Source organism: Eschrichtius robustus, chromosome 20 (genome assembly GCF_028021215.1).
Source record: "Eschrichtius robustus isolate mEscRob2 chromosome 20, mEscRob2.pri, whole genome shotgun sequence".
NCBI classification, from domain to species: domain Eukaryota; kingdom Metazoa; phylum Chordata; class Mammalia; order Artiodactyla; family Eschrichtiidae; genus Eschrichtius; species Eschrichtius robustus.
Window position 1 is genome coordinate 5,168,397 of NC_090843.1, and position 22,167 is coordinate 5,190,563.

The window sequence follows — 22,167 nt, forward strand, 5'->3', positions numbered from 1 at the left end:
CGAGCGGAAACCCATGTTCCCTTAGATCTGCCCAGATCACCAGTAAACGCTGCCTCTGCTGGGTTTGCACACTTAGCGCCCGACACACCTGCTGCTCAGGCGGTGTGAATCACAGGCGCGGCACGCTGGACTCGCCGCCAGCGGGTTCGGGGCTTGACAGCTGGCTCTCACACACCCGGATGTCATCGTCCACCTACACACACCCCCAGGGCACGCTGGGACAGATCAGGCTACAACCCAATTTCTCCTAAACGACTCACTCCCAGGGGAGGTCCACGGAAGGAAGGAGAAGGGTACACAGAGATGCTTCTCCCACTGATGGTCAAGGGTCCTCTCCCCTCTACACCCTGGAGGGTCTCATCTGCCCTGCTGGCCATAAACAGTGAGGAGGGGGTGAGTTAACCTGGGGAAGAAGATGGGATGGACTTCTCAATTTTGAACCTTCTCCAGAATAAAGACCGTCTGCCTAGATGAATAAGCTTTAGCGCTCTCCTGTAGCACAGCGCTTATCGTTAAGGATCCTATATTGTACACTTAAACATTTGCTAAGAGGGGAGAGCTTCCATTAAGTGTTCTTGTCGCCAAAAGATAATAAAATAATAAATAAGAGGGCGGGAGGAAACTTTTGGAGGTGATGGGTGTGCTTACGACAAAGATTGTGGTGACTGTGGTGTCAGTTTCACGGCGTATACTTATCACCAAACTCAGGAGTTGCAGACATGAAACATGTATAACTTTCTGTATGTCAATCATGCCTCAATTCAGTGATCTTTAAAGAAGACAGCCTGCTGAATCCCTCTCAACTTTCACTTTTTTACAAGACAGCACTTTCCGCCATGCAGGATCCTGAAATGGATCCCGGACCAGAAAAAGGACATTAGTGGGACAACTGGAAAAATTTGAATAAGGCCTGGAGATTAGTTCAAAGTATTCTATCAATGTTAATCCCCCACTTTGATCATCTCACTGTGAATCTATAAGACGTTAACATGTAGGGAAGCTGGGTGACAGGTATAAGGGAACTCCGTGTACTCTTTGCGCAACTTTCCTGTAAATCTAGATTTCTATCAAAATCAAAAGTTGATAATAATTTTTAAAAGGACAGCATTTTAAATCCAGCTTCCTAGTAAATCTTAGTCTCTGGCATTGCTAATATAATTTCGACCCTAGTCCTGAAGGCAAATTTCAGGTTACTCTCATAACCAATGCTGATCAACTCTTTGCTTCAGGAAAACCAAAACGAAACAAAAACTGCATTCACTCAGTAAGCATTGTCTGGGCTCCTACTGTATTCTGGCTCCCAGCTGTGGTATTATCTGCTGGCTAAGTGGTGCAATCTTCCTCCAAGCCCACCTCGTAAATGTCTACCAAGAGGAGCACTCCTCTGATTTTAGACATGACTGACTTAGAGCAAAGAGAGTGATTTCCGGGAATTTTCCAAAGGAAATAATTCAGAATGTGCAAATCCTTACGTACAAAAGACACTCACCAATGCATGAATTCAAAGCGTAAAAATCTGGAAATACCTTGGTGTCCAACAATGGGAGAATTGTCACGCAAACTATGACTCAATGCCTGCAGCGAATACAGTCATTATGTGGGGAAATGTTCAAAAAAAAAAAAAAAAAAAAGTGAGGGGGAATAAAGCGGGAAACAAAGTTGCATATATTGCAGGATTTCAGCAGTGAGGACATATGTCAAATGGCCAGCATTACTGTGGGAACTGGGTGTTTCCTTTCCTGATTTTTGCTCTTTTTTGCAGTTTTCTATAAAAGACAGAGAAAGGGCACGGATTACCTTTAAAAGCAGACAGGGTGCAGAGGCAGGGCTTCCGGCCATCAGTGGGACAATTTCAACAGTTCCTCTCCCAGAGAGGCTGGGGAAGGGCCACAGGGTACATGCTGCACCAGCGTGGGCAGTTCCACGGACCTGGGTGTGGCCGGGGCACAGGCTCCTGGGGGAGGGGAGGTACCAACACACATCACCTTTTTTCTTCCCGTGGTGCCTGGCTCTCCCCCTCTTCCCAAGCAGGCGCTCACGGAAGGCACGGGCACCCTGCACACAGTCCAAGGGAGACCCGTGACAGCTTCCAGAAGTGTTCTATGCAGGAGGGACTTCTGGGCAGGAAATAGATCATCACAGACAGACTGCCAACAGGGCTGGAGGGAGGGGAGGGAACCCCACATCTGGGAAAGCACCCCCAGGAAACCATCTTCGGGGGAAAGAGTTGAGGACAAGTGCCAAAGAGGGAGGAGGAAAGGGAGGCCCCCGGTTTATCTGTGCATCAAGGCGGATTCGCTCATTCATTCAACAGACAGCTACTCTGCACCTACTCAGTGACAGGCACGGCGCTGCTCCAAACAGCGCGCACACAAAAGGACAAGGAGAGGAGGGCGCTATGGACTCAGAAGCAGCTTGCTTCCAGCTCAGGACTCAAGACTACGCCCCTCCCCACGCTGGCCGGGAAACCTCTTGCATTAACAATCTGCACTGACGGCGGGGGGCGCGGGTACGCACTGGGCCGAATGCCTGCTACCTCCCACCCGTTCAGAAAGCCGCCTGATGGGTGGCGCAGTCCTTGCAGTAAAGCCGCTCACCAGCAACCAGGACCGGGGACCAGGGACATTCACACCCCACCCCCGGCGAGAGGGGCTCCAAGCGCTGCGCCCCGATCGCATTCTGGGTCGCCAGTGGACAGACGACGGGAGCTCACCGAGGCGGCTCAGTTCCCGAGGTAACGGGCCCTGCAGGGCGACGAGGTGAGAAGGTAAGTTCGATGGGGGGTCGGGCGGGTGCGCCCAGGACGCGGGCCTCTCCCCAGCCTGGGGCTCTGTCCCCCGGGGCAGCCAGCGGCCAGGCGGCGTTGGGAAGGGAGATGACCGAGAGCGCCCAGAATGGGCGATGACCACCGCCACCGGGAGAATCGGCTCCGCTTGGAGGCAGAGGGATGGCTAAAATGACCTCTGGGAAGATGTCAATTACAAGAACAAAAATTTCAACCCAGAACCTCAAGACCTTCATAAAGCGACGCAGGGGGTGAAATCCCCCCCTCTTCCCCCGAATCGCGGGGAAACTTACCTACAGGTAAGGGACTCGACTGTTAGGTAGAATGTGCATCAATCCACGGATGGAGACGAGGTTGTGGGTCATCCGAGCCCGGCCGAGACGCACCAAGTAATCCACGTTAGGGGGTCCGGAGGCCCCTACCCCATTCCCCACTTTCCATCCAAGGCCAAAGCGCCGGCAGCCCCGGTCTCTGCGCCCGGGACCCGCGTAGATCGCGCTTGGGTTCGCTGGCCCGGGTTCCCCAGCGGCGCCCCGGCGACCCCGGCGAGCGCATCCCGCCTCCTCGCGCTCGGAGAGCAGCGCCTCGCCTTTCTTCGCTGCGCATCGCCAGCGCGACCCCAGAGATCCCAGCCGGGAACCCCTCTGCCGAGCCCGGGAAAGCGCCAAGGGCAATCCGCTCCGGGCCTGGGGTTTGCAGGTCCGCGGGGCCCGGGCGGCGGGGGCTGGGCGCCCGCCGGGCAAGAGAGACCCGGGTGAGAAGCACCGAGCGGCGGCTGCCAGTTACGGGGTGTGACGCCCCGCGGACACACCGCCTCGCCCGCGCCGCCTCCGCGCTCTGCCCGCGGCCGGACCATTCTGCCTTTAAATAGCAGCCGGGCCCAGGACGGGGCGGGGCGGGGAGGGCGGAGAGGGCGGGGAGCGGGACGAACTGTTTCCTGGGAGATGTAGTCCCGTCTTCCAGCCACAACAAACGCAGAGCAGCATAGGAATGGTTGGGGTCCGCCCGCAACAGCTGTCCTCCCCTGCGCCCTAACTCCGGAGACAAGGCTGGGATTCCAGCCTCACTGCCAGCTCCGTTAGATCTAGGCTGCCCTCTGTGCATAAGGTGGGTCACACCAAGCTAAATTCTGCCCAGGACGACCAACCCTGGAGTCGGGCAAACCCAGCTAAGTTGCAACCCCTGCCTGCCAACAACTAGCTGTGTGACCTTCACGTTGGAGTTACCATGTATGCCTCGGATTCTTCATCTGACACAGAGACAGGATATTAGTATCTGCTTCCACTGGATCGTAGAGGGAGGTGACCCTCCAGGGCGGCCTGATCTCCCCATCCCTAAGTGCTAAGCAAACTTGATTTCAAGGCTCCACTTGTGCAAACCACTTGCCACCCTGAGACCCTCCTAGATTAAGATTCTGGAGCTCCCACGGCCCGGTCAGTCAGGCTTCAATTTCTGCAGCTGCCTCTCGTTCATTCACCATCTGCACACACTGGACGCAGGAAAGCAGGAGTCAAGCCAGAGGGGCTCGCTCAAGCCTGAGGAGGAAACAGCATCGTGATAACCGCGTGGACGTGAAAGAGGCCATATGGACCACGGGCACCTAACCCTGCCTGGGGGCAACAGCCAAGGTGTCCAGAAGGCAGGTGTCTGACCTGATTCTGGAAGGAATGGTTAGGAAGTAGCCAAACAAAAAGACACAAACACAAAACAACCACAGAGGAGGGCAAGAGAGCCATGCATATGGAGGAAACACTGAGGGTATAAAAGAAGGAAGGGGGGCAGGCTGAAGAGGAGGGGGGCGGGCTTGTGTTAATTTCCTGGGGCTGCTGTACAACTGCGTGGCTTAGAACTACAGAAATGTATCGTCTCACAGTCCTGCAGGATATTTATTGATATGTGTATACACGTGGGTTAGTATGCACACATGTGTCTCCCTGCTCTCTCTGCTGAGAGGTCCTAGAAGCAACGATACCCCAGTAGCAATAAGCACTAGAGCCATGGTTTGTTTCTAATACCACTGTCCAATAAAAGGAACCAGGGCTCCTTGGAGAAATGGCTGATTCTAGGACTGAGGCAGGAAATATACAAGATGAGCCTGGAGCATCTGATAGCCCCAGAAAGTAAGAATGCATGAAAGCACATGCACACACGCCACACAGTGATGGGGTACATCAAAAGGATACAGAAACCAAGTCAAAGAGCTCCTAATGGCCAAAGTTGGGGAATGATCTGAGCAACAAAATAAGTACAATAGTGTAGGATTATAACCCAAAGTATAAAACAAATATTCATGATTCCATACGGATATACGTAGATAACTGAATAAATATATGAGGGAACATAAACAAAATTCATGTAGAGCCCAACTTTTGGCTCCTTCAGGGAGGGCTGCTCTTCCTTCCAAGAGTAAAGTGTGGAGGGTGGGCAGGGGACAGAGTACTCCCCTATCATCTAACCATGAGAAAAATTCCAGTGCAGGGACATTCTACAAAATGCCTGACCAGTACCCCTCAAAGCTATCGAGATCACCAAAAATAAGGAAAGTCTTATGTGAGAAACGTCACAGCCCAGAGAAGACTAAGGAAATATGCGACTAAATGTAATGTGGGACCCTGGACCAGAAAAAGAACATAAGGTCAAAACTAAGGAGATCAGAATAAAGCAAGAGTTTAATCAATAATAATGTATCAATATTGATTCATTCACTGTTGCAAGTAAAAGATGCTAATAACAGGAGGAACTAGGTGTGAGGTCTATGGGAACTCTCTGTCCTATCTTTACAACTGTTCTGTAAATCTATTCTAAAATAGATTAAAATATATATATATATATATATATATATATATATATATATATATATATATATATATATATATATATATATACACACACACACACACACAACCCTTATAAATATCTCACCCACATGCAGGTGGTAAAAAATTGCAGTATCTACTCTCTCATGTATCAAGTTTCCGCATTCTGGGAGCAGGTTCATAGTTCTCTATTCTGTTATTGGTCCATTTTTTTCTAACTCCATGCCATCATCACACTGCTTTAATTCTTATAAAATTCTTAGATCTTAATATTCAGTGGGACATTTCACCCACTTTCCTTCAAGAGTTGCTTGGCTATTCTTGGACTTCTGCATTTCCAAATTAAATTCAGAATTAGTGTGTTAAATTTCAAGTACGTATAAATGAAAATTGTGGAGGAAGAATACCTCCAGAAGCCCCTCACCGCTCACAAAATTACATGCAAACTTGACAGCCTGGCATCAAAAGTCTTCTATGGTCTGACCTTATCCAACAAACCCCCCTGTACTCCAAGCTAACTGGAATATTTGCTGTTTCCAAGCCGACCTCAGCTTTCTCTAGTCCTCACTGTAGATCCAAGTGCCTCCTCTACTCAGACTGCTTCTGCTTATGGAGCTCTGTACATATCTTCTACCTACCTTCCAAGGCCAGCTCACATGCCACCTCTTCCATGAAGTCCTCCCAGATGTCCATGACCTGAGAGAACTCCATTCAACCAACGAGCACTTTGAGTCTTTTCTAGACTAAGTTTCTTGAGGTCAGGCATTCGTTCCTCTTTGTCATGATCCTCTTATCCCCAACGTTGAGAATGTTGCACAGAGTAGGGGCTTCAGAGGTATTTGGAAATTCGATGTAGTGCTTGCAATAGGGTTCTTGGCACCAGCGTACACTTGTTTTTACCGGTAGCGCCAATACCAGTGTCATAGTTGCTGAGGTTCTCTGTTCTCTGGGAGCTTGCTGTGTGCCAGGCACTGTCCTGAACATTTATGATGCATCATGTCATACAGTCTCTCAATACGCCAACGGTAGGTGCTATTACTAATCTCATCTTAGAGAAAAGAAAAATCAAAGCTGGGAACAGTTAAGCGATTTGCTTAATGTCGTGGGGCAAGTAAAGAGCAGAGCCAGGGCTCGAACCCAGAGGCGTCTCTCAGAAACATCTCTTCCCTACTCCACGCTTCCAGATAGTGGGGCTATAAATTTCCGGGAAGCAAGGGCTGAATCTTCTTACACCTGTACCTGCTGCACCAGAGTCTGTTCCAGGAGGAGTAGGTGCCCTGCTCAAGCTGGTGTCAGAACGTGGCTGGACAGGTCAAAAGCACCCAGCACAGTGTCCTTCCTATGACAGGTGCCCAATAAACGTTAGTGACCTCATGATTCCACCTGCTCTCGGGTCCTTCCTTCTGCCCCATCCCTGCCCCACGCGTGCTCTTCCGTCACCCATTCTACTCCCCCTTATCGAAAGGAGATGCCTCCAGCAGTCCGGCAATGGTGACAAACAAAGTGATGGATCTAAATGGACCACAGTGCAGGAGACAGGGGTCAGTGTGATGGTGGGAATAAGTAAAGCACTGGCTTGGGACATGAGTGCTCAAAGCCAGACACCTTGTCTTCATCAATCAACATACATAACACATGGTATGAGGGCACAGGTCTGCGGGTCATGACTTTGGGAAAGTCTCTAAGTTTCCATTGTTTTGCTCATCAAAAAGTGGAAATCTACCTAAGAGTAGATACACTCTGAGGCAAGAAAGCATCAGGTTCAACGGGTGATCTGAGCCAGACTAAATCCTAGGCTCAAAGCCCAGCTCTGGTACTTTCTAGTAACAGGGTACTGATGGATCTGTCCTCAGTGTCATCATCTGTAGAATGGGGATAATTCATAGGGCTGTTTCAAGGCACAAATGAGTTAAGAGCTGGAAAACACTTGGGACGGTGCCTGGCACAGAGCAAGCACTCAGTAAATACCAGCTCCTCGGTATGCTCCTGGGACTTGTTAAGCTCTTTGCAGGAGCATCTCAGAAGCGCCAGGGGCTTAATCCCTCCAAGGAAAACCCTCAAGCAACGAGGGAAGGGAGTTGTTGGATAAATATCCCATCCTTTCCCTCCTTCGATTTGGCCATTCTGAATTTTACTCTACCCAGGTGCTCAAAGAGTCCCCAGTAAGATTCGGCCCTGAATGCCCAAGGCATAACCTCTCATTAACCCACCATTAACTGACTTCCCCCCTCCTGATTCACTCCCTGCACCCCCATCCTTCAAGGTGCTTCCAAAGATAAACTCCCAAATCAATTACTTACACCCAAGTACACGTCTGCTTTGAGAAGAATCCAAAATAAGACACCACCCACAAATTGGTTTTCTTTTCTAGATTCTTTATTCGTGCCTATGATTTTCGAAGTCTCCCAGACATCAGGGTTGAAATCTTTGGATCAGTTTTGATTCTTTTGCTCCATCCCTTCTCCAAGCCCTCCATGCCTGGAGATGTCTGATTTCCACCATTATTCCTACCCTAGCTCGGGTCCTCATAACCTCCCACCTATTACTTAAACCATTCTTCCTGCCTGGAATGTTCCTCCGCCTTTGCCAGGCTTGTCCTTACTGAGTGGCATCCCTATGCCATGCCCTGTGCCAGGCGTGCCCGTCAAGGCTCCTCTGGGCTGGCCTTCCCTGCCGCCCCATTCCGGTGCTGGCTCTCTTCTCAGAACCTGCTTTACACTGTGATCCATGCCGGTCATTTAACATTGACAACGTGCTCTTTTGCATCACTGATTATTTGCATTATTGGCTCCTCCAATAAAATTTTATTGTCTTAGGGTCAAGAAGCATATCATATTTTTAAAATACCCTCAATAGGGCCTATGTCCACATTGGCTGGTTCCATTTGGCTGACAAGCTTACCTTGGTAACAAGGTAAAGGCAGGTAAATGGTGTCCTGGCACGTGGACAAACTTATTCATTCCCCACATTGTACTGAGTCAACCCCCAGAATCTCAGCCACAAAGCTCCACCCAAAGCGCGATCTTACAGCAAGCTGCCCAAGCTGATAGAATTAATTGGCTGCCCCTACACGCTAACACCATTCTGCCAGTCAGTATTTTTGATGGTTTATGGCATCATGAGGGGTTAAGGTGGGTGGTGTTACCACATATAAAAAGGATAGTGTCGGGACTTCCCTGGTGGTCCAGTGGTAAAGAATCCACCTTCCAATGCAGGGGACGCAGGTTCGATCCCTGGTCAGGGAACTAAGATCCCACATGCTGCGGGGCAACTAAGCCAGCTCGCCCCAACTACTGAGCCCGTGCACCTCAACTAGAGAGGCCACATGCCGCAAACTACAGAGCCCACGTGCCCTGGAGCCTGCACGCCACAACTAGAGAAGAGAAAACCCGCACGCCACAACTAGAGAGAAGCCCGCACACCGCAACTAAGACCCGACACAGCCAAAAATAAGTTAAATAAATAAATAAATAATAAAATTTTTTTTAAAAAAGAAAAAGAACAGGGCTCAAATGGTGACATCCCTACCACAGCTTGCCAGGTCTCACAGGACCTGGCCCCCCGCTGTAAATAAACAACAAAAAACAACAAAAAACGGATAGTGTCGGCCTGAGAAGTGCTACGAAGGATGGAAGTTGGTAGTTTTCTGCCTCTGCATGGAACTGGGGACCACTCACTCATTCGATCATTCATTCATTCAACTATTTGGCACCAAGTAAGCACCAGACACTATGCAAGGCACTGGGGGTATAATTACAAAGTTGAGAGTCAAGGTCCTTGTCCTTGCGGGGGAGACAAACAATAAATAAGTGAATAACCAAACTAAATACTTGCAGAGAGTGATAAGAAATAAAGAAACCAACAAGGATAGAAAGAAGAGGCTATAATAGAGGCAAAAGAGAGTCTGACTTGGAAAGACTTCTCCAAGGAAGGGACAAGTTACAAAACTGATTAAAACTAGATCACTGCTGGTGCACACACCTGTGTAGCCAGAGAAGGCTTCCTGGAGGAGCTGGACGCTACTTTGGCTTTAAAAGCAGAGAAGTTTGGTCAAAGGATGGTGTAGAGGTGGCTGAGGCAGAGGCTAAGATGCAGGAAAGAGGTGCGTGTGAGGGAGATGACCAGGGAGAAAAGAAAGCTCGTCCTCTTCTGCCTGAGGACATTATCAGAACAGGTGTGACACAGTCTAACCTCCAGGTGAGACGCAGCAGCCAGTTCTCCTCCACGTCTCCCATGATGGCAAGAAGCTGTTGGACTCAGAACGCACATCTTCCCCTGGAAATGCAGCGGCTTCAGAAAGCCCCAGACACCCTGGCGCCCGGGCCCAAGGTGACGGAAGGAATGGGACCCATCTAAGAACACGCCTTCTCCTTTTCACAGAACTAGCAAAATTAAATACAGCATCGCACAGAGGGGTCCCCGGGTGTGTGTGGTGGGGAATCAGAGCTTGGGACTGGCCCTGGGGTCCTCCTCGGGTTAGCAGGAAGCCCTACCCTGATTTTGCGAGAAGTTTTGTGATGCAAATCGTCTCAAAGCACTGGTCCAGGCCTTCACCTGAGATGCCCTCCATTCTCCCTTCGGTCATTTCTTCCACTCCAGGGAGGGGGTCAGATGGGTGGGAGATGTGATTGAGCGGCGCTGGGAAAATGCCTCGGCCCCGCCCACTGCTCCTACCACCCCCCACCCCCCCCCAGGAAGGAGGAGACACACACCTGCCCTCCTCTGAGAACACTGAGGCTTTGTTTGCTGGAGGTTCGGAAATCACCTCCTCAGTTACCTCAACCAACCCTGAAAGTTTGGGCTGGACGGATTGAGGGGCAGAGCGGCAGAAAGGTGGGGTAGCTAGTAACAGCCAACAAGCACACCCAAGCCTGTCCCCCAGCCCCAGTGAGGTGAGGCCCACTGTGACCCTACCTCCCTTACAGATGACACAATCAGTTTAGAGAGGACCGAAGACTTTGACCAAGGTCTCATGGCGGGCTTTGAACTCCAGTTATTCTGACCATACAACCTGTAGATTTTCCTTTGACATCCCCTACCTCTATGCCGGCCAGACTTCAGAGCAACTGAAGCAGTGGGTCTCTATTGCTCTAGTGAAGAAACTGCAGGTGGAAGGATGTAAGGGTGTTGAGGGGATCAGGTGACTGCTCTGGGAGAGGGGGCTGGTGAACACGACAGAAACTTGCTCCATCAGTCCAAAGAACACACAAAGATGGCCACAAAGGCTTCGCTCCTCCTCCCACTGAGAGGTGGAATCTAATTTCTCTCTCCTTGTTGCTGGAGACGAGTGACTTGTTTTCATGCCCAAGCGCACGTGCTAGGAGTAACAGTCCCAGATTTCTGAAGCCAAATTATAAGAAGCCATGCAGCTTCTTGGCACTCTTGAGCCACCATGGAAAATTCTGAGTAATCTGAGAGCACCTTGGAGAGACCATCTGTGCTCTGGCCAGACCGTCGGTGCTCTGGCCGACCACCCCAACTGAGACATCTCCAGCCAAGTGTCAGAGATGTGGGTGAGGCTACCTTGGACCCCCCCAAGACTAGCCATGCACCAGCTGAAAACCACTGAATGGCTGTCACTGATGCCACATGAGACAGAAAAACTGCTCAACTGAACTTCGCTCAAATTCTGACCTACAAATCTGTGAGATAGAGGTCAAGGTTTGTGGGTTTTCAGCCGCTAAGTTTTGGGGTAGTTCTTTACACAGCAGTGTATCATTGCTGTTTATGGAATATGTATAAACATATTCCACACTCGGATGACTGTTTTCCTTTTTCTTTTGTGAACAAGGAAGCACATAGACTTAATTGCCAATAGCAGCCATCTGCACCCATGCCAGCAACTAGCCTTAGGGTGAAGGCATCTCTGGGGCTGGGAGAGCTAAAATGAAAGAACCAGGGTCCCCAGTGACATCATTGATCTATTGAATCCACTGGTTCTGGAGCCTGTCCTACCACTAGAACTCTTGCTATGTGAAGAAGTACATGTCATCACTGTTTAAACTCGTAAGTTATGTCAGGGTTTGTGTCACTCGCTCAGAAGGCATCCTTGACTAACCAGTCATGTTGACTGCTCCAGGCTGAAGTTTGAATGCCTAGCACACTCTGGTACTGACTCTGCTGTGTGATCTTGGTGAAGTCACTCGACCTTTCTGGACCTGTTTACTCCATCTCAAATGTGGGGAGACTTTTCCCTAACCCTCCTTATTTTGCAACATGACCTTGAAAATCAGTGAGCTGCAAAGGGCCTATAGAAACCTGAGGCAGTGTTGGGATTTATGTATCGGTTTCTCCCCTCTTGCATCTTAAAATCTAAGAGGCTTTGCGACATCCTTTTACGAACATTATATCATTCAAACTTCATGTCCATACTTCAAGGTGACAAGTACCACACTTCGAGGTGACAAGTACCATGATTCCCACTTTGGGAGATAAGGAAACAAGGAGTGACTTGCCCAAGGTCACACAAGCTGCGGCTTGAACCCATGTCATCTCACTGATGGTCCATGATCACACTGCCTCAGTCACCACCCTATCAAATACCTAAGCTGCATCCATCCACAGTCAGAAAGTAATGAGTTATTCCTCCATTGGCACTGCCATTACCCCATTCATTTATTTGCTTAACTGATAGCTTCTGTCTATTAAATTGTGAATATGTCAAATGGTGCTTGTTGAACTTAGTAAAGTCTCTTTAATCCTCATTACTTTGTTTCTAAAAAAAATTGCTGTTTAACAATGTCCAGAAAGAACATTAATTTGCCTAGTACTCCTCCCTTCCTCTGAGGACAGTTTCTCTTCCCACCATGTGAAGAGAGCAGACCTGCAACAAGAGAGAAGAAAGCTACCCTGCAGAGATAAACAGTACCACACGTGTTCTGAAGACAGACTATATTCTTCCCAATCTGCCTTTGATATTTCATTCTTCCGTTTGGGTTTATTTTTTGCCCCCCCCAAATCTTTCCAATCAATTCCTCTTTGGGTCCATGCTAGTTCCAGCTGGGTGTCTATCACTTGCAGCTAAAGTTCAGCTCCAAAACCATGTGCTAAGAGGTCGTGATAAAGACAGCCACAGCAACTATCAAGATGGGAAAGCCATCACAGCGTGGTGTGCATGCACGCATTTAAAAATAGACTGAATGGAGGTTCCTCAAAACACTAAAAATAGAGCTGCCATATGATTGGGCAATCCCACTCCTGGGCATATATCCAGACAAAACCCTAATTCAAAAACATACATGCACCCCTATGTTCACAGCAGCACTATGCACAATAGCCAAGATATGGAAACAACCTAAATGTCCATCGGCAGATGAATGGATAAAGAAGATGTGATATATTCGATATATATAGAGATATCTCTCTCTATATATATAATACTACTCTGCTATAGAAAAGGATGAAATAATGCCATTCACAGCAACATGGATGGATCTAGAGATTATCACACTAAGTGAAGTACATCAGACAGAGAAAGACAAATACCGTATGATATCACTTATATGTGGAATCTAAAATGTGACACAAATGAACTTATCTACGAAACAGAAACAGACTCACAGGCGTAGAGAACAGACTTGTGGTTGCCAAGAGGGAGGGGAGAGGGGGAGGAATGGATTGGCAGTTTGGGATTAGCAGATGCAAACTATTACATATAGGATGGATAAACAAGGTCCTACTGTATAGCACAAGGAACTGTATTCAATATCCTGTGATAAACCATAATGGAAAAGAATATGAAAAAGAATGTGTGTATATATATATATATATATATATATATCTGAATCACTTTGCTATACAGCAGAAATTAACATAACATTGTAAATCATACTATACTTGAATAAATTTTTAAAAAATTAAAAATAAAAATAGACTGATACTTATAGACTATCTTCCAGCTAAAAGATTCCCTAAGTTTTAGAAGAAGTCGCAATAAACTTGAAAAAGACAATTGCTCCTGTTCAGAATTCCCTTGTGCTTAGGTAATGCTGGCTCCACTATCGGTGACCCATCATAGCCAAAAAAGTCCATCTCTATCGGCACCGCAGGAAAGAAAGCAGAAGCTGATCAAAAGGCATGGCTTCAACGTGGAACAGCAACTCCCCTTAGTGTTAAGAGGAAGGTCTGAAGTCACCTAGGTAAGTCGGTTGAAGACACAATATGACAGAGAAGAATCCAGAAATGTTAAAAAGCAAGAGATGAAGAACCAGTACATTAACATTCAGAAGGATGAAGGAAACCTTGACAATTTCTGAAATGTCAGCTCGTAAAGCTTTTCTGAATTGTAATGATTATGTGCCCGTTTCTTAGAAGGCCTCGGTTGGTCAGGAATATCATCTGTGAGAAAGAGAGAGAATACTTTCTGTGTCTCTTTTGACTCTAATTTTTGTATTATTCAGGGTCCTAACAGCATCCAGATGGCCCGACAAACTGGGGGACTGAAGAGAGCTTAAGAAAGGGACTACATACGAGGGGATGGGAAGGAAAGGTTCAGGGAAACCAACAAGCGAGAGGGCAGAGCCTCAGGACCAGCCACAGTGGTGAGGCTGGACCCCCGCTAAGTCAGCAGGAACAAGGGGAGCCGTTGTTTCCAGAATTGAGAGAGGGCAGCTACACAGGGGGAACCACCTGCCAAGAACTGTGGCCACTTGCCTTTCACCCGCCAGTCTCTGGCCTGTTGCTCCCCTGGCTGAATCCAGAGGCCAAAAGAGCCTGTTGATTCCATGCTGATAGGGCAGCTCTTGGAGCACAGAGCAGGGTGGGGAAGGGTGGAATAGGACCGGGACGGGCAAAAGGAAGAGATCCAGCCCTTGTGGAGGCATCAGAGTGGAGAGCTAGGGAGAGGTGACAGCCCTGACCTCCCCCCAAAGCTCCAGACCTCCATTTCCAACTGGCTCTGGGACATCTTCCCCTTGGTGGCCTGCTGGCCTCTCAAGCTCAGCACATCCAAACCACATTGCTCATCTTGCTTCTCAGTTCTGGTCCTTCCCTGGACCTCCTGATTTGTTCTATTTCCCTCATTCTGTCCTGCGGGTCACCTCGGCTTAAAGCCTCAGGGCCACTTCCCCTCTGCCCCCTCCATCAGCTGCTAAGCCCTACATTATCCTATGCTTCACCATCTCACCCATCCTGTCTCTTCTCCTTTTCTTCTATCGAGACTGCTGGCATCTTCTTCTAACTGGTTTCGACATTGCTAACACCCTCCCCTTTAAATGTATCTTACACACCGTAGCTCGATGCATCTAAAACATACCACGGGTCTTGATTCATCATACCACTACTTAAGCAACCCAGCTCCTCCCCGTTCCCCAGATATGCCACATGCTTGCCGGTCTCAATTTCTCTGTTAAAACTTTTCCTTTGTCTGGAGGAGGGACCACCCTCCATCTTTACTTCCTGGAGCCCAGCCTTCCTTCATGCTCCCCAAAGATTCTGATCTTTCCCTCCTCCACTCTCCTTAGATATTTTTGCTTGTACCTCTCTTAGGGCATCTATCCCATTCTACCTTATATAACCATAATCTAAGGGCATGCGTTCTCTCCTAGTTTCCCTACTACATTGTAAACTTGAGGCAGAAAATCACGCCCTGTTCGTTTCTGTAGTTTCCCCTAGGAACGAGCCAACCAGCCAGCTCACTGTAGATCTTTAATACCTGTGTACAGAATGAACGGATGTGACTATCACTTCGGAGATTTTCCACAGGCCAAATGTGCAGTCTCCTTCTTGGTGTGTCTCTCTTGTCTACATCACAATGCAAATCAAGGCCAGCCCTAATGCGCCTCCACGTTGCTGGTGGAGCTCATGACTAACCCCATAACAGACCTGGACTGCTTTATGAAAGCACTTTTCAAATAGCTTTATAGCACAGCCCGGCACACAAGGTTGGGAATAGATATCTAGAGATTTATCGGATCATTAAGGGAAGTAGGAGGCAATAGGTATTGTGTTCATCTACACAGTAAGGGAGACCCAGGGCACCTAAACCGCCCCCATGCTAAACATCAGCCCTCGGGCTCCGTGGCATCCACAAGCCACCCAAAAGCACCCGGCGAGGTCTGGATGAGCCCATCCTGGGGTTCACGTAATCAGGGAGAAGAGGCTTAAAGTCTGAAGTCTGTGATAATGGGTACAGGTCGGGGAGGCTGGGGGGAGGCGAGAAGAGAGGGATTGTCAAAAGTGCAGTGATTTAGTGTCTGTCTCTTTCTCCCTCTCCCTCCCTCTCTCTCCCCCTCCCATCACCCTGCCTCTTGCACAAGGAACTATTGAGAAGGGACAGAACAAACGCGCCCTTATGCAGCTCCCGCGGAGTCTCGGGGCTTGTCCGAGACAGCTGCCTGTAGCACGCTATGGTTACTCATTACCCGGGTTCCCAGGCAGGAAAAGCAGCAAGCTTAATAGACCCGAACTAACCCTCAGCACAAACACTCCAGCCGTAAATAAATAAATAAGTCAGGTGTACCAGGACTGGGGGAGGGCCGGCGGGAGGGGAGGGGAGGGGAGGCAGTGCAAGCTAACCGATGGGGGGAAACAAAATGAGGGTTTCCAAAAGGGGAGGGGGAGGAGGACGGAGGAAGGAAAACTCCATTTGGAGGAAGGACAGAGGGGTGTTTGTGTCGCTGGCTTGTCCGTGCCTGCACAGTGGACTCGAGTCTCAGCTGGCCATTCGCAGAGGTCGCGGAGAAAGAGGACTTCGAGAGGAAAGGCAAGAAGGCCCCATTTCTCCAGCTCCCTGGCCCTCACCCTCCCGGGCGTGACTTGCTTCTGGAAATGATCACCTGCCACCACATTTGCTGGGGGGACAGGTGCTGTGAGACATGGCATGAGTTTATCTCCCGCCTGACTCCCAAAGTAAATGGTCTGGTCCACAGTCGTCACAACACCCATCGAACAGATGGGAAGGGTGTGGACGGATGGCAAAGCCAGAGGGACTAAGAGGCAGGGCAAGGGCTGGCATGAGGACAGTCATAGCCCCCAATTTTAAACTATCTACACCATTGGTTCCTGACCGGCAGTGGTCTCTCTCCCCTCCCCCTGCGGACACGGTCTGGAGACATTTTTGGTTGTCACAGCTGGCGGGGGGGTGGGGGCTGGTACTGGCATTTAGTGGAGAGAAGCCAGGATTCTGCTAAACACGCTCCAACGCACAGGACAGCCCCCAAGACACAGAACGCTCCAGCCCTGAGGTCACAGTGCTGAGCTTGGGAAACCCTACTCTGGATCTAATTCTCAGAGCCCAGCCCGCAGCCCGGGCCACCTCTGATCTCGCAGATGGCATCAGTCAGTCCGTCAGCCCATGACAGTCCCATAAACCCACCCATTCTTCCAGGACGCATGAGGGAGGGAAGTCCTAGACCCACGCGTGCCAACAGTGCCGTAATCTCCTTTTGACTGACTCTGGAGACAAATCCACAGAGGATGTGTATCAATCACATTCCTAAGTCACTGCCTGACCATTTAGCAGACTGGCCGAGTAATTTCTGTACCAAGCGGTGCGGGCACCCATTACTTTGTCTTAGAGTCTCTGCCAACCCTGGCACATTGGGGGTTTGGGAGGTTGCGTTTGGGTTTTGCTTTCTCCTTACTCAATCTGTGGTTCGCTAGTGGACCGGTCTTACACGAGACTCTCACCCTCACTGGACCTCAATTTAATAAAGTCAAGGTGGGCAGACAGGGTCCCCAGCCATCATCTCATGACCACTGCAAAGTTTAATGAGCTCTTTCAAGAGTTAAAGTGGTCCCAGAAGACCTCCTGCAAAGATGAACATGACCTGATTATGGGAGCCAAGTATGCAGTAAGTGTGGACCACTTCAAGGGCCAGTATGAGGTTTGTTTTCCAGTGTGGCCCTGGCCGCCAAGTGTTGGTGGGTCTAGCACAACCCTCCGTGTATTTCTGGAAGACTCTCGGTCTTTCCCCAGCTGCCCCAGGAATTGCTGCTGTAGGGTCAATGATTCTGTTGCAGTTGAGCTACTTCCTCAAAGGGGTGGGGGAATGGGGGGATGGGAGGGGGTGATGTACATATGCATGTAAGCGGGGTGTGCTGTGTATGTGCATGTATGTGATGTCTGTGTGGTGTGTGTGCCTGCATGTGTTGTGTATGTGTATGTGGTGTGTGCATGTGTGTGATATGTGTGTGTGTGTGTGTGTGTGTGGCCAGACCAGCGATTAATGCCAGAACAAGAGGGCCAAGGAAGATTCCAGAGATAAGACTGTCCTAAAACATCTCTGATTGATGGGCACGTTTAGGAAGACAGAATACCTGGAGTCTAGAGACTCCAGAAAGAGGCTGTCTGAGTTTAATTCCTGTCTCTGCTGCTTTAGAGCTACGTGACCTTGGGCAAGGCATTTAACTTTCTGGTTTCCACATCCCTATAATGGGATAATAAAAGTACCCACCTTGAGGTTACAGGAATTAGTGAATTCATGTCAAGCACTTAGTGCTGGGCGCCTGGCAAGCACTCAGCAGATGCTGGCTACTCTCATTATTGCTGCTTTGGGAGAAAGTTCTTCCTCGAGTCTAACCTAACACCGCCTGCTCCCGCCCCTGCTTCCCAGGAAACCCATTTCCCCTGGGCTGATCACACCTCTGCCTATGGCTCCTCTGTTGGCTTCACTTGCCTCTCAGTGGAGACCTCAAATCTGCCCACTGCATCTGTTCCCGGGCGAGACAGGAAGCGACAGGGTGAGATGGTCACCAACCTTCTGCCTCGGGGACCCCGAAGCCTCCCCTGGTGGCCCAGAGAAAGCCTGGCTGGGCTTTCCCCCACCGACGCCCACGGCAGGCGCCTGCCTTCCTCGGTCCCCCAGATGCCTGATGACAATATTATTGCCACAATAAAGCAATGACGGCCACTATCAACACTCAATCAGCCTGGCCTGCCCTTCACAACCGGTTTGTCAAAGCTGCCCCTCCCTTCCCTGCTGTTAGCTCTCCGCTTGCTTATCTGCTCTGGAGACAGAAGTCTCTGGTTGAATTGTGGCAAATTAATTATTGAACTTCATAGCCAGCTCCTGCCCACGCACACGACAATCACTCCCATTGACCGCCGAGGCGAGGCGGACTCCACCGTCACCGCAGGCCAACCGGGGAGAGAGTCAGTCCCACCCCCGGAGACGGGCTCCCAACTGCTCAGCCAAATTCCCTTCCTCTAGGAAGCCTTTCCCAACCCTTGTGTCCCTGATACCTGAGTGAAAGAGCGCCTTTATAACAACACCGGTTGCAGCAAACGCTTTCCTTATGAATCAGTAAATGGTGCTGGAGCCGCAGAACTCACCAGCTTATTTCCGCTGAGCCATATAAGCCCCCGTGCCCGGCTCAGAGCAGATGTTTAATCGGGGTTGAATTGATGAAGGAACACAGATGAGTGTCCTCTCCAACTCAATCCAAGCTACCGTGTAATCGTCCATATATACAAAATAACATCTGTAACTCATTTATTTAACCATCACTCATCGCACTTCCTCCCACGAAGTCTCGGAGGTCGGCACTGGTACCATCAACCTTGAATTTACAGATGAGGCACAGAGCGATAAGGAGGTTAAGTCACTTGCCCAAGACCTAATGGCAGCAAACCAGGATTCAAACCCAGGCAGAGTCCACACACCTACGTATCACGTCACGCTGCTTCCTGCGTGGACATCACCCTTACGTGTGGGTAACAGGAGACCTGGACGCCACCGCCCACCTGAAGTTCTGGAACGTGATCGGTCCCGCTGACATTCTTTGCACAGTCCTCTCTGCTCCCCAGAAGGACGAATACGCTGACTTCTGTTTATTATTCCCTTTATTTTCGGCTTGACTACACGTTTATTGATCTCTAAAAACACGTTGCTTAGTTTTGCTTTTGAACTTCATCACGATGGTATTAGGTTCCATGCAGTCTGCAACTTCCCCGACCCCGAAGTGATGAACATATTTTCCTGTGTTTTCTTCTCCTCCACCATTTTTGTTTCTCTCTACTTCAACACTCCTGGGTATCATCCGTGCTATTTTAATTTATATTTCAGGATACACTTTTTACATTCCCCTCTTTATCCAGTGCCATGGAAGGCTCTCTACAGCGAGGATCATAAGACGGGACCCAGGCTGCACAAAGGGTCTCTGGGCGCTTCTGGGCGGCCTGGGAACGGCCTTGGGCATACAGATCAGCATCTCCTGGGTGTTCCGTGACCTGTGGGGCAAAATCCCAGGACTGCAAGGTGGTTAAGAATGAGCTTTGGAGCAAGCCTCTCCTAGGTTTGGATCCCCCTGTGTTATCAGTTACTGGCACAACTGTGCTACAGACGAACCACGGGAGCACTCAATGTCTTCCGGCTAGAGGCACTTATTCCCACATTTGCAGGCCTGCAGGTTGACTGTGGTTCTGCCAACCTGGGATGGATGCAACTGGGCGACGTGCCTTGAAGTTGCCTATTGGCTGAGCTTGGATCCCAGGCTATGAGTTGATATTAGTTTTCTATCATTGTGCTGAACAAACTACCCCAAAGCTTAGCAGCTTAGAAAAACAACGATTTCTTTCTTTCTTTCTCATGATTCCTCAGGTTGGCTGGGTAGATCTGCTGATCTCACCTGGGCTCACTCGTGTGGCTAGGGTCCCAGATGGCCTCACTCAGATGTCTGGCAGTTAGTGCTGGCCCTCCATTGGGGAGCCCAGGTTCTCTTTCTCGGGGACTCTCAGTCTCTAATCTGGACCAACGTCTTCACAACATGGGGGGCTCAGGGTTCCCAAGAGGGAGTGTTCAATATGCAAGGTCTCCTAAGGGCTCCGCTCTGGAACCCACACACATCACTTTGGCCACATCCTATTGGTCAAAGCAAATCACGAGGTAGAGAGACATAGGAGACATAGGCTCCCCTCTTGATGTCACCAACGGCAACTTCACATCGTGAAGGGGGATGGACTCGGGGTGGCATGCTTCATTGGTGGGGCAGGGCAGAGAGCGAGTTAGTCACTCGATCTGCCCCAGGTGGGTTCAGATCCGCTCCACCTGTGTTTTTGCCAGAGCCAAGACTGAAGGGCCAGCAGAGACCTGGGACGTGCTCTTCTCGAGGTGGACCACAGGAGCCCAAAGCACCAGACCAGGAAGCCTCTGCTCCTGACCTGGGTGCTCACGTTCCAGTGGCCAAAGCAAGTGACATGGCCAAGGCCAAGATCCCTGGTGCAGGGAGAGTGGGGAGAGGAAGAGGGTGCACGGAAACGGAGCAACCATCAAAGCGATACTAGGACCTCTGTAACTTCCAGTGTTTAGCGCTGGCCCCCAAAGCACGGGTAACTCCTCCTTTGGAGGGTTAAGGCAGGGGTGACCCACTCATCCCAGTTTGCCTGGGACTCTCCTAGTTTTAGCTCTGAAAGTCTCACATCACAGAAACCCCCTCTGTCCTGGGCAAACCGGGATGGTTTGGGAACCCTATTTTGAGGACTAAACCTCCCAAAACCCCCAACCAGCTTTTATTATGAGGACTAGCCCCGCTCTACAGAAGCAAAAGGCAACTTCTCAGCGGCCACACAGTCGGTGGGAGAATCTGTGTGTCCCTCGGACCCTTTCCAGCGGCTGCTGCCTACACCCCTGCCCTGCCCCTCCTCTCGCGAGGTCCTCTCTCTGTGGTCCCAGTAACAGGCCCCCTGGAGGAGAATGGCCGCCTTGTAAAGAGAGAAACTGAGGCCCAGAGAGGTTAAAGGGGGCAGCTGCTGACAAGAAATGTGGAACACCTGGGCCGGGCTGGAGCAGAGGGTGCACCCTGGAAACGGGGGCTGACCCACAGAAACAGAGGGTCTAGCCTATAAGCAGGGGGAGCTCCCAAAAGGCGGGCAGGCAGGCCGGCAGGGGGAGGGCTGGGCGGCCTCCACGTGGCCTGATCATCGGCCGGTATGGCTGGGAATGGCTGAACCCTGGGCAAGCTTCTCACCCTCCTGTAGCTTCAGGCCATCAGAAGAGAGCCCTGTGCTGGCTGCAAAGTACTTTGGTTAGTAACCTTGTAGGCAGCTCTAGAATCTTTGGCCTTATGGCGGGGCTTTGGTATTTTAATTTGCATATAAACTACTTGTGAATCTTGTTTAAAAAAAAAAAAAAAACAAGAGGAGTTTTTGATTCTGTGGAGTGGAGGCCAAGACACTGCATTTCTTGGAGGAAACCAACACTGCTAGTCCGGACCACACTCAGATTACCAAGGCTTTATGTTACTGTCTAACCCTTTCTATTCTGGGGAGTGGATGCATACCCCAGAAAGGACATCATTAGTAGTTCAAGGTTCTGCAGTGATAACTTTCTCTTCATTATCTCCATTATAACTTTAAAGCAGAAAATTTGTTTTGATTTTTTATTTCTCTGTAATCATTCCTCACTTGATTATTTTTTAATAAGTGCTTGCTCAGGGCTTCCCTGGTGGCGCAGTGGTTGAGAATCTGCCTGCCAATGCAGGGCACACGGGTTCGAGCCCTGGTCTGGGAAGATCTCACATGCCGCGGAGCAACTAGGCCCGTGAGCCACAATTACTGAGCCTGCGCGTCTGGAGCCTGTGCTCCGCAACAAGAGAGGCCACGACAGTGAGAGGCCCGTGCACCGCGAT

The 22,167-nt window shown here is 49.9% G+C and overlaps 1 long non-coding RNA gene across 1 annotated transcript in view; it reads right to left on the reverse strand.

Annotated features, from left to right (window-relative positions):
* LOC137754802 (uncharacterized) overlaps positions 1 to 3,593 on the reverse strand; it is a 148,741-nt gene extending 145,148 nt beyond the window's left edge. Inside the window, exon 1 of the long non-coding RNA XR_011071932.1 lies at positions 3,079 to 3,593. This is a non-coding gene — a long non-coding RNA (uncharacterized lncRNA). The remainder of the gene's footprint in view (positions 1 to 3,078) is intronic.
* Between the last annotated feature and the right edge of the window lie 18,574 nt (positions 3,594 to 22,167).